This window comes from Pleurodeles waltl, chromosome 11, assembly GCF_031143425.1.
Source record: "Pleurodeles waltl isolate 20211129_DDA chromosome 11, aPleWal1.hap1.20221129, whole genome shotgun sequence".
Classification (NCBI taxonomy): domain Eukaryota; kingdom Metazoa; phylum Chordata; class Amphibia; order Caudata; family Salamandridae; genus Pleurodeles; species Pleurodeles waltl.
The window spans coordinates 250,872,263-250,885,179 of NC_090450.1; the positions used below are offsets into that span (position 1 = coordinate 250,872,263).

Sequence of the window (12,917 nt, forward strand, 5' to 3'; positions counted from 1 at the left end):
TGTCTAGCTTATGTTGCTTCGTTTCCACGGCTTGGAATTGTTATCTCTTTGTTGGTATTTTAAGGTGAATGGAATGTCCTGCTGGACACGTAATGAAGCACCCCCCCCCCCCCCCGAAGCTGCACTAACATCCACAAATACCCCTAACAATAATGTCTCTGTCGTCGTTTCACTTAGCATGTAGGTCTAGGTCCCAGGACACAGCTTTGTCCCCAGTTTTTTTTTAAATACCATACATTGGCCTCTAGGTTGCTGTACAAGCAGCGGCTGATGTGCACCAACTCACTGTTCAACTCTCTTTAACCCTTTCTTTGTGCCCTTCTTTCCACTAACCTATCTCTCCCTGCCCGTTTTTCACACTCTTTCTCTGCCCCAGTATATTGTTGCACCTATGTTTCTTTCTGCATTCCCGTCTTTACATTTCCTCTGCCTCTCTTCCATTCGACCCACACACTGGCGGCAGCCCTGCTGTAAGTGTTTTCTCTGTGTGCGCTTCATTTCAGTGCACCATATTTACTTTGTATTCCAGCCTCTCCATGTATTCTGTCTCTTTAAATAGTGTCTCTGAGACGTCTGTTTTTCTATGGCAGGACCGGAGGCTTCGTATTATGCTTTCTATTTCTTTACTGAAAGAATACAGCAGTAAAAAAAGTTAAAATAACAAAAAAATACATGGCCCAACATTCCCAGTAGTCCAAAACCTGACCAATTCGGGGTCTACTGTTCATATAAATGTCTCTGTCAACATACTTCTTCCTCTTTCTTTGTCGCTTACAGCCAGAGTTAAGTACTCAACATTGTTAAGATCTTAATATTTTACATTCATTGTGATTGCTGCAACTTACTCATGAAATTTGTGAGAGATTCAAAGAAAGGCCTAGACAGAGCCTGGAGAGGCTGTCAAGATAAACTTTTAGACATTTTGGGGCTAATTACCAAAATCCTGAAGCTGGCGGTCCAGGCCAAAGAGGATAATAGGCCCTTAGACACTGTCCTGGGGTGGGCGCAAAGAGCTATCTGCCTCCTTGGCAATGCCAACTGCGCCATGTCAACTGAACGACGCAAGTCATTTCTGATGAGGATAGACTCGAAATTGGTTGAATTGGCCACTTCGGAACCCAGTTCTCTTGCTAATGGTCTCCTATTTGGAGACAAATTTGTTAAGGACCTCAGCAAGTAAGCCTCCACTTTCTCCACCCTGGCCAAAGCTCAGTCCTCCATGAGGAAAATGTTCAGCAGCTGCCTTTTTCCTAGGGCCGGATGCTTTAGAGGCTGAGCGTCAGGCCGTGGTTTTTACCAGGCCTCCACCTCATACTTGCAGAGAGGCAGAGGTTCAGTTCAACCCTCTTCATGATTCTACCCCTCCCGCTGGAGAGGTTGAGCCCGTGCCTGCCGAGGCGGAGCTAGAGGCAAATTCAACAGCACCAACAGTGCAGCAAAAGGTGAGCATAATTTATTTTACGGAGGTTTGTCTGAGGGCCAGGATAAGAGAGCATTTACAAGCCTGGGAACAAACACCCCTAGATCCTTGGGTCATACAAACAGTAAAGGGTTATCACTTGGAGTTTATTCCCCTCCCAAGCAGACTGTGGTTCCGTTTCCTCTACATTTTATCCAGTCAGCTAGTAGTTTTATAGATGACAGAATTGTGGCTCTTCTACAGAAACGGGCGATAGTAAGATCAAATCTACACCCATTGGGGTTTGTCAGCATGATTTTCCTTGTGCTAAAGAAAGGAGGAGGTCATCGTCTGGTTCTCAATCTGAAGGAGTTCAACTCCTACATAATTTACCGCCATTTCAAGATGGAAGGTATCCATCTTTTAAGAGATCTGTTACAAGAAGGAGACTGGATAGTTTGTCCAGATCTCACAGGTGCTTTTTTGACAGTACCAATCTTCGTTCAGCACCGCAGATTTCTGCAGTTTTGCTGGCGGAACATACGGTTCAAGTTCACAGTCCTTCCTTACGGTCTCTCCTCAGCCGCCTGGTGTTTCACCAAGCTTATTCGGCCCGTAGTTCAATTTCTTCTTCAACAGAGGCGTCCGGCTCTTTATATATCTAGACAACATCTTGATCATGGCCCAATCCAAAGAATGAGTTCTCATACATCTAATTTGGACCATACAAATCTTACAGGATTTAGGATTTCGGCTAAATTCTGAAAAATCCATCATGATCCCCTCACAATGTATAGAATTTTTAGGCTTCCAAATCGACTCTGTCCGAGCACAGCTGAAACTTCCTCTGGGGAAACAATCCCGAACAAGAGAGAGTTACGGAGAGCCCTTGCCTCTCAGATTATATCATTAAGGACTTTGGTGAGATTAGTAGGACTTCTGGCCTCTTCGATTCAGGCAATTTTTCTGGGTCCTCTTCATTACAGGGCCTTTCAACGTCTAAAGATTATCCATCTTCGCAAGGGTCTGAGCTATTCGGAACAGATTTCTCTGGCAGACGAAGCCCGAGTAGAGATCTCTTGGTGGCTGGAACAAATGGATGCTTGGAACGGAAACACGATCTTTGCCTTGGCTTCGGAAATTGACACAGAGTCGGACGCTAGTCGGTGGGGATGGGGAGCACGATGTGGAACGGTGGGGACAGGAGGCAGATGGTCTCCGGAGGAACGCTCCCTGCACATCAATTGTTTGGAGCTTCTGGCGGGAACCTTCGCAATTCGCTCCCTATTTCCCCACAAAGCCAGTTGTTGCATACTTTTGCATATGGAGAACATTTCGGCGGTGCAGTACATAAATCGACTGGGTGGGCCAGGTTCTGCATGTTGGCGGAGACTGCCAAAGACTTTGGGCATTTTTGCCTGCAACATCAGATTTCGAAAATGGCGGAATACATTCCGGGACGCGCCAGTGTAATAGCGGACTGGAATTCTCATTTTTTAAGGGAGCGCAGTGACTGTAAACTTCACCAGTCTGTCTTCTTGGCTCTGACGACTCATTGGGGCAAGTGTGCGATAGACCTCTTTGCGTCTCGACTCAATACTCACCTCCCTCACTTTTACAGTTGGAGACCGGATCCATCGGCCCTGGAGACAGATGCCTTTCTGCAGATCTGGACAGGGGGCAATCTCTTGTATGCCTTTCCCCCCTTCTTCATGAGTCAGAGGGTACTCTCTCAGGTTCGGAGGCAGGCTGCGGAGATTAGTAACTTCACTGTTGAGGGCTCATGCGTGGTTCCCAGTGGCAATGTCCCTATCTAGTGCACCTCCGGTTCTTCTACAATTATTCCCTTCATTACTGCTAGACCCAGGCCTCTTCCCTCATTCTCTGATAATTCAAAAACTATTGTCCCTCATGGCGTGGAGACTTTCAGGGGACACTGGCAAATACCAGATGTTTTGAGGGAAGCTATCTTCTTCTTCTCCCAGTCTTGGACCCCTTCCACCTATAAGAGATATTAAGTTTCCTGGAAGCGGTGGATGGGTTGGTGCGGTGAACGGAGTATTGTTCCTCTGGGGCCCACATTAGGACAATTATTAACTTTTTGTCTGATTTGTCAACTCAGGGTTTGGCTTATAGGCCCATCTATAATTTCATATCGGCGCTATCAGCAGGGCATCCTCATATTGACTGTGAGCCGGTGCATGAACACCCATTGATGTGTAAGCTCGTAAGGGGCATTAGGATGGTTAAACCTCCTCAACCTAAAAACTCTGTTTTATGGGATGTAGACCTTGTACTTAGGTTCCTACGAAATTGGCCAAGCAATGTGGACTTATCACACAAACAACTAGCGGCCAAGCTCACGATTTTCTTGTGTCTTATCTCCTGTCGGAGAGTATCGGGTGTGAAAGCCCTGGATTTAGCAGGTAAAGTACTTACTCCTACGGGGGTTTCTTTTCCCATTTCCAGACGTACAAAGACTGCTTCTAGATGAATATCCTATCCTGTTTTTCCACATCATCCTAAATTACGTGTAGTAAAATGTTTAAAGGCTTATGAAGATCGTACTAGAGAATTTCACAAGGATTCTCATGGACAATTACTCATTTCCTTGCAGAGGCCATTTTCTCCAGTATCATCAGCCACATTGGCTAGATGGGTCAGACTGTTATTGGTAGAAGCAGAGGTTGACGTCTCCTCTTTTGGAGCGCATTCTGTTCTATGACCTTTAAGTCCTTTGGAGTTGGTTCTCGTTTGGAGGACATGTTGAATGCTGCAGATTGATCTTCGGATAGAACATTTAAAGTATTTTATCATAAACCTATTGTAGATGTAGCTTCTGTGATGATGGATCAACTTTGAACTAGCATAATCCGAAGCCTCCGGTCCTGCCATAGAATACAACTTTTTCTAGCTATTGCGTCCAGAATTTTCAATTCCATTAAGGACACAGAGGCGAGGCTTATCCCACCCTTGTTAAATATGCATTTGAAGAAATGTTTTGTTGCTCATTTGGTTAATGATATTATTAATAATTGTGATGCATATCTGATAATATGTATCTAATCTGCTTTTCCCTCCCATTTTATATATTTACAATGCCAGATATTAGCCGTGCATTTTTTCTCTATTAAGGTTCCGAGAACAAGGAAGTTAGAATACCTGGAGTTTCTATAACCAGGTGAGAGGAACATGAACAGTTTGGTTTCAAGGCAATGTTCCTGATTGAATTTGAAGATTTGGTTCCTTCTCAGGTTGTTTGTTCTGTCATGTCAAAGAAAGAGGAAGAAGTATGGTGACAGGGACATTTATATGGACAGTGGACCTGGGATTGGTCAGGTTATGGACTACTGGGACTGTTGGGTCATGTCGTTTTTTTGTTTGTTATTTAAACGTTTATTGGCTGCTGTATCACAGAAAGAGAAGGCATAATCCAAGCCTCCTGTCCTTATTAGTATTGAAAATTCTTGACAGGATAGCTAGAAAACATTTTATTCAATGCCACATGCTAGGTTGATTTGCAGGGTTTCGTTTTATCACAGGATAGGAACGACGTCGTTATCTGTGATGTCCCACACCTATTTCACTACAATGAACCATTCCTGCTGTTTTCTATTCACAGTGCGCATGCTCCCGCAACCCACGCTGTGGTGCGTAAACAGAGCGCTGACATCTTTATGAAATCACACGCACGCCTGCTGGTGGTAAACAAAGCACCAGTCACTCGTGCTATTGACGCTTTTAACCCCACGTAGAGCGGTGAACTTTTAGAGTGGAATTGCAAAAATAAAGCAGAGGTTTATAGCGAAATTACGAGCAAGCAAAGCAGGCATCAGAAACATAAGAGGAACAGAACTACGAACCGTGAAACCAGGAAGAACTCCAGGACCTACGTCTGCAACGTAGGGCACTTCCTACAGAGGGAGATAAAAACGCAGCCTATGGGAGCGCGCGCACACGCCCCCTGAGTGTCACAGGATCCTTGTTCCCGCCCCAGATCTTGACAGGACTCTGCGTACCTGTCCCTTGCGGGTAGAAAACCTATGCTTTACATGTTCTTTGTTGTACTACCGTCAAAATTGAAGTAGGGTTTTTAAAAATGTGGGACTAGGCTAGTTCTCTGACTATACTATGGTGAAAGAAGCAACGAAGATCCATCAACACTTTCTGAATTTGACATCATGTGTATGAACAGTCGGGTAACGTGCTTTACCTGCTTTAGCTACACTTCACGAGTTCAGATGTCTTTCTGTACCTTCCTTCATGAGGTCGGATCAGTACGATGAGTCGAATGTTGGTCGACACTCTGTAATGCCGGGGGATAGATTTCTCTTCCTCTGGAACAAGAACAGCATGCCTCGATCTCTTTGGTCTCCCTTCACTCCTCGACTGGCACACAATCTCTTAACAAACCATTTTACGGTTCCCTCCGGCTAGTGCTGTTTCCTTCCGCTACATCGCTCCTTTTTGAGGACGTGACTCACCGAGAGCCTATTGACTGCCCATTGCATCAGAACTTTGTATGATGGAATAAATGAGATACTTGAAATGACGAAGCGATTATTCGAGGGACACGTGGAACCAAATTGAAACGCATGGTCTACGGAATGAGTTCTGTTAAAATATATGTGTGTCTTTCCGATTTACAGACCGATCAATAAGTGCATGATGTCAAAGTGAACCGCCAGAGTATGCGATTTAAGTTGTAGATGCTGAAAAGAATGATCTCCGGAAGCATGAGGCCACTGTACATTTTCTGGGTGAGCCGAGGCTAACAGGGCTGCGCTCGGAGTAGGATGGGTTGCCATGACTAAGGTGACCAGATGGATTCAGTGTACTGAGACACGACTTAGGGGGTCATTACATCCCCGGTGGTCGGTGTAATCGTGGCGGTATTACCACCGACAGGCTGGCGGTACGTACCACCACTATTATAACATTGGCAGTTTGGCTTTAGCCAAACCGCCAAGTTAACACACCGACTGCCGCTGGAGACTACAGTCTCCAGTCCAGCGACCGTTAGTAGGCCGCCCATGGAATTTTGACCCTGCCCACCCCACCGCCATGGTTTCTGTGGTTTCTGTACCGCCATGGAAGCCATGGCAGTAGGCACTATCAGTGCCATGGAATTCCTTCCCTGGCACTGCTAGGGGTCTCCCCTGCCCCCCTCCCCAGAGTCCTCGCCTACCCTCCCCCTCCCGACCCCCCCATATACACACATACGTGTACGTACATATACACCCATACACGCACGCATACGCACATTCACCCACGCAGACATACATTCATACACACAGCAACACTCACGAACATACATCCAGGCACACTCGCAAACACACAACAAAATGCACGTATACACACACACTCATGCACACACGCATGCACGCCTACAAACAGTCACACACACCCCCACCCATGCACACAACACCCCCACCCCTTCACCTGTCGGAGAACCCGACTTACCTGCTTGCAGGGGGTCCTCTGGCCAGAGACGGAACACAACGCTGCTGCCAGCAGCAGCGTCCGCCAGCAAAACACCACCAGGCCGTATCATGGGACATGATACGGTAGGCAGCGTTCTGCAGGCGTGGCGCTGCTTCTGGCAGTAGCACCACCGTACTGCTGTTCGCCGCCATGACTGTTGACGGAATTCCGCCAATGTCATAATGAGGGCTTTAGCTTTTCCATCCCTAGCCCTTGTGTCATTTGCCATTTCTAACACATTCTGTCTGTGACAAACACACAGTTGTTTTCCCCCACAATAAAACAGACCACACGCTATTTGTGGGAATAACTGTTGCAAGTTTAGTCACATTCTGTTATGTGGTACACAGGTGGGGTTAACTTAACAGTGATCAAACGTGTGCAGCATGGTTTAGGACTAACCTCTGACACCCATCCTGAACCAAACTCAATCCACAGGGCACCACAGTGATGTTGTAAAAGCAACCCGGTATTGTGTATTTCAGATTGGGGGTTGCGGCCCCATACATTATAATGGTTGCTGCACCCTTGTTACCACGGAGTAAGGTAAGGCCAACCCCCAGCTGTCAGGATTCCAACTGCCCCTTGCGGGATGGAGGGGTCGCCGTTGCAGTCTTCTCATGGTCTCCTATGGCCTGGGGCTATCATATTGTGCAGCCACCTACGTCCATCGGATGTGGTATTATTTGCTTTTTGCATTAGGATCACCCATAGACCTGCCATGATTTAGGGTTCCTACTATGATCCTAAGTCCCGCCCTCCCCATCTAGAGGGTTCAATCACTGCAACCAAATTATTTTAGGGCCCACCAAATATTCCTTGCAAACATTTCACTGCCCAAGTCTGACAAGTGCACCCCATCCTGTGCACAGTTGCCGTGGTGCAAAGCAGGCTATGCCTCACAAAGCCGACTCCAGAGTTTCTTGTGAACTTCTACATCGTAGCATTGACCGTCCCCCTAGATGCTTCCTCTGCTGAGTGTGGCCGGGCCCCCTCCATTCACCCCTGAGTATTATCTCAGACCAAATTATGTTGTAAGGAACCACTTCCGCTGCCAATCTAACCAGGGTAGCCCTCATGTCATTGAGCAGCTGATCCTTCCCCAGTGGGTAGGCTCATTTTCCCTTCGGTGTCTCACCAGTATGTCAGGCACATTCTTGCCTGCCCTCAGGGTGTGCTTTGTTAGGGTTCCGTCATCGCCCACATAATGCCAGGGGTGCTCAGGTGGCCGCTCCACTCGTTCAAGCTCGCTCATCTTGCTGCCCTGGCATGAAAAGGTGGCGTTAACCCAGACTCTTGTACCTGCACGCAAGGAAAAGTAACACTTAAATACTGGAGGTTGAGGTAAAGGGGGCCTGTGCTGCACATGCCTGTGCGATACACCCTTGTTCGCCGCAAGGGTTGGATTGGGATCATAATTCAGTCCAGGCACCCCCAAAAAATTGGCCCACTTTCCCGGATCACATCCGTTCATGAAACACCATTTGGCTAGTCTCATTGGGTCATTTTTACACAAATGTTTGATAAATTATGTATTTGAAAGATAATAGAGTCAGAAACATCGGAGAAAACTAGAACAGCTACATTATGGCCGGACAGGCGCTGTGAAATAAAATGGCCCAAAGGCCACAACTCTAGATCAGCCTATGTTTGCAACTTGGCCATTGTTTTAACCAGCATTACTTGTATTTTAATATCTTGGCCGGTCTGAAAATAAAGAAAATCTCCTAAAGCTGGTATTATCTCCTCTGATCATTATGTACTTTAAACAGTAAACCTAAGGTGAAAGCAGTTTTAAATGTTGTCTGCCTAAGGTGAAAGTAGTTTTAAATGTAGTCTAAAGATGCTTTAATGATCCATGAGTGATAAACTAAACAAAGACAGAAAAGCAATGTTAAAAAATACCTAATTAGGGACCCAATTCTTAAAGAAAATCACAACAGTGCACCCCTGGTATATGTCTTTGAATTAGTGGCTATCATGAATTCACAAGAATTTACAGAAGTAGACCAGGAAATCATACTTCTACAAAAAAATTGTGAATTGTATATTAGCACGAGCAAAATGCATATGTAGATTTGCTCGTATGAAAATCTATTGAGCGTTTACAAGTTCACTTTCCATCCAACCACCTTTTTCCCAATACTGGAAGAACTTCTACTTCTGCCATTGTCAGGAGTAAATTTCCAACCTTTCTCATTATGGGAAATGGTTAGAGAAGAGCTGGTAAAAATCCATGAAATATGCAAGTTAGTAGGTTTGCAGACTCAGAAGCAATCCAGCCCTGGAACTATTGCTTACTGCTTCCTCCAGCCCTAGTATGTTGATCTGCGGAAAGGTGTCAAAATAAGGAAATTGCTACATTAGTGATTGAAATTGTAAGTATTCAAGCCCTACTATAGTAGTACCCCTGGCATAATCAGGGAGCCTATTATCAGAGCTCTTAAATAATGAGATTGCTGCCATAATTTGCTGGCGAACTACATGGCACCAAAGGGACAAGTAGATTTTTTTACAAGACAAGTACATTTATGAAGCAACCTGTCCCATGGACAAGTAGATATTTTAATAAATTCCATATCCCTGTATAAAGAATCCTTTTTCATTTTTATGGTCCAGCCTTAGCAGACTTTTAAAGCATGAACAAACAAAGGTTATTTTTTAATTGTAGTTTTATATAGGGTAAAATCGTCCCAAGGAAGTTGGAGTTAAATGAGCACCTCTTGTATTACTGAAGATCAAAGGTGCCTGTGCAAACATAGACTCCCCCTCCATCATAGCCTGAAAGACTGTAGATGAGGCATCAATGAAAGGACCCCAGCGAAGCTGCTTCACTTACTCTCACCATCCCCCAGCCAGCTATAGCCTGAGGGCAATGGCCTGGCTTGGGAGGGGTGAGGAAAAACACAGAACTGCTGCTGCTCCGGGGGGGCTGAGGAGATGATGGCCCAATGGCCACATCACCTGCCCCCAGCCAAGCTGCTGCACTCTCAACACTATTCCTTAGTTTATTAGCATGGCAGGGGAGTGGGACATTGCTTCTGGTTGTCTGTGCTGGCCAAGGGGAAGTCTGTAGAGTCCAGAATGATACTGGCCTAGCAACGGTGCTGCAGGCTACCCCCTTAGACCCTGCCTTCCCATGATTCTGACTCCATATTACAGTGGCGTGGGGAGAAGACCGTAAGGCTCTGTGGGCCTGTTGATGCAGTTCATAACAAAAACAGCCCATAGGTGAGCCCTTCACCTAATACCTGACTGTCCACCTTCCCAATCTGACACTGTTCACCACGCTGTTGCCCCAGTCACCTCCCCATGTGGTTCTTCCCGTGGTGGGAGCACACTTACGCTCATCATTTGCCACATTTCATGTTCAAACGTTTATCCATCACTTCACACACTAAACATCTACAATGTTGTTGACAAACTTCTGTAGTTTTGAGTTTTCCTGCACCTTTACAAATTGCATCAAAGCCTTTGCTGTCAAATTTTCACGTCGCTGCTGGACCCTTGCCGCTGGTCCATGCAGCCACTTCCACCGACGGATACAATGACATACCCTGGTTTCCACAACTATGTACAATGCAAAATCATTGCCTCCTTAGTCCTTGCCCCTCCTTTTCATGTCACCCCTCTCCCCACTTGGTACTGCTCCCAGTCCTACTTGGTGTTTGGAATGAGCCCTTGGATCCTAACCACACACCTATGGTCTTACGTACAGCTTGTACTTATCAGATACCCATCTGCCAATGCATTTTATGCTGTTGCTGGGTAAGCTGTCCTTGAATGCGGTTGTGGCTGCCCCAATCCTAAAAAAGTGTGTTCAGTAGACCTCTTTCGGGTATCCCGTCATTTGGAAGGCTTTGGCAAGGTATCTGTGGAACTGAATTATGGCGACTGGTGCGCTGTTTGAATGTATGAGAAAAAAACCTGCTTAGCTCAGGTGAAGTTGCATGTATTGCTGCACTATTACAACTGGGCAGTAACTGCTCCCCTCTAGGGCATGTAGGTTAATGGTTGTGCTCCACTCAGCTTGGTCTGTATTGGAGCTCTTCACCATGATGCACAGCTGGTTGCCTCTTACTTTAGCGTCCTGGGCTGCCAGGACCTTCATAAGTGTGTCTACTTTGGAGCACGCTACTAGTTTGCTACATTTGAAGGCGCCAAAGAATGCCCGTGAGAATGCTGCTTTGGATAATGCTTCTTTTGTATCTATCGGTGCACGTGTTACCTAGCTCATCTAGCATCTTCTTTAAAGTCCCACATTCGATTGGTAGCCTGCTGTCAGTTGCCTTGAGCTCATCCCATGCCCACCCTTTTAGGGTAGCTCTTAGCAGGAAACTGTTGGTGGGGTCGGCTTGCCCCACTAGCTTGATGAAGTAGGCTATCACTGCCATATGTCTGCACACCCAGGCATGGGATTTCTCATTGTCCCTTGACCATACCACAAATTGTTGGATCTTTGCTTCCAACCAAGCCAGACCTCCACTTGCCTGACAAGCCATTGAAGACAGGAAGGTGGAGAAACATTTCCTGTATTAAGCTCTGGTGCCATGCGACAATGCTTGCTCACCTAGGGCCATTAATCTGGGGCACACCTCAGCAGTCTGCACTAGTCCTCTTGGAAGGGCGTAATCTTCTGGTCTGCCTCTGTGCATGCAACTCGGAACCGCTCTCACTGCAAACAAGAAAGTGCTTCAGCTGTGGTGTTCTCTACACCTTACACGTGTGGAAGTCGACGTTGCCATACAGGCAAGCCTTGATCAGCTGTCTAAGAAGACCCAACGGGATAGGGCATTTTGCTGTCTGGGCATTAACCACATGTACCACCGCCATGTTGTCAGACTAAAACACTAACTCTATCCTTTAGTTCCCCTGGCCAAAACCAGAGTACCAGTGGTATGGGAACGACCTCAAGGACTGCCACGTTCTTTGTGATGCCCCGCTTGTGTCTAGCGTTGGGCTACCTTGCTGCACACCATTGACTTCCTGGGAATGGCTTCAAAACCACCTTGACCCTGATGCATCTGTGAAGAACCATAGCTGTTGTTGGTTGGTAGCCTAAGGGGATCGCCAGATCAGCACCCCATTGAACTCTCTCAGGAAGGTGACGCATACGGTTAGGTCTTTTGATCCCTTGATTCAGCCGAATCAGGTGATACTTCCTGACTATCTTGGGCGAAGCCCTTGACAATCTGCGTGCACATGGCCTTCCTACAGGGATTACTTTAGCAGCAAAGTTGAGTCTGCCTAATAGGCTTTGAATGGTACCCAGTGCCTCCTTTTCCCTACTTAGAATGTTCTGTATCTCTGTGCAGAGAGTCTCTATTTTGTTTCGCAGCAAAAGACACATCCCTTTTGATGTGTCCAGTTCTTTGCCCAGGAATGTGAAGTCATGTGTGGGGCACTGGGTTTTCTCGGTGTCCAGCAGCACTCCCACCTTGCTGCAACCTTCCTTAAAAACTAAGATGGTCTCTTGGCAATCATTTGTGCCCGTCTCCCTGATAAGCAAGAAGTCGTCTAGGTAGTGCATGGCACTCCCTGGGGATCTTCTTGAAAGCCTACACCATGTAGGAGCATAACGATTCAAAATGTTAGCATGACACTGAACAGCCCATATGCATGAACTTGTCAAATTAAACTGGGTCACACCACTGCATGCCGAGCAGTTGAAAACTGTTGGGCTGGACTGGTAATTGCCTGAAGGCATATTCTATGTCTGCTTTTACCAGCTGTGTGTGTGGTCCTGCCTGGCAAACTAACTCCACTACATTGTCGAAGGATGCAAATGTCACCGTCCATGAACCTTCTGCCAGGTAATCATTAACCGATGTGCCCTTGGCATAGGCCCGGTGATGGATGAGGTGAAATTTACTCTGCTCCTTTTTGGGGACAATACCTAGTGGGGAAATAATGCAGTTCTCTAGTGGAGGGGATTCAAAAGGGCCAGCTGCTCGCTGTAGTTGCCATTCTTTCACTAATTTACTGTCCACTACCAGTTATAGATCCATGGCGGACTTTAGATTCTTGGCTGATC

General features: G+C 46.4%; 1 protein-coding gene across 8 annotated transcripts in view; it reads right to left on the reverse strand.

Moving 5' to 3' along the window:
• Positions 1-5,881, reverse strand: part of RHBDD1 (rhomboid domain containing 1) — a 301,363-nt gene extending 295,482 nt beyond the window's left edge. For 3 of the 8 annotated variants that reach the window (XM_069213511.1, XM_069213513.1, XM_069213509.1), the window contains exon 1: positions 5,263-5,306. The gene's annotated coding sequence lies outside the window, so the exon portion shown is untranslated. Of the gene's footprint in view, positions 1-5,262; positions 5,318-5,612 lie in introns of those variants that run through there. The other 5 variants (XM_069213514.1, XM_069213507.1, XM_069213508.1 and 2 more) reach the window with 5 other exon arrangements.
• Between the last annotated feature and the right edge of the window lie 7,036 nt (positions 5,882-12,917).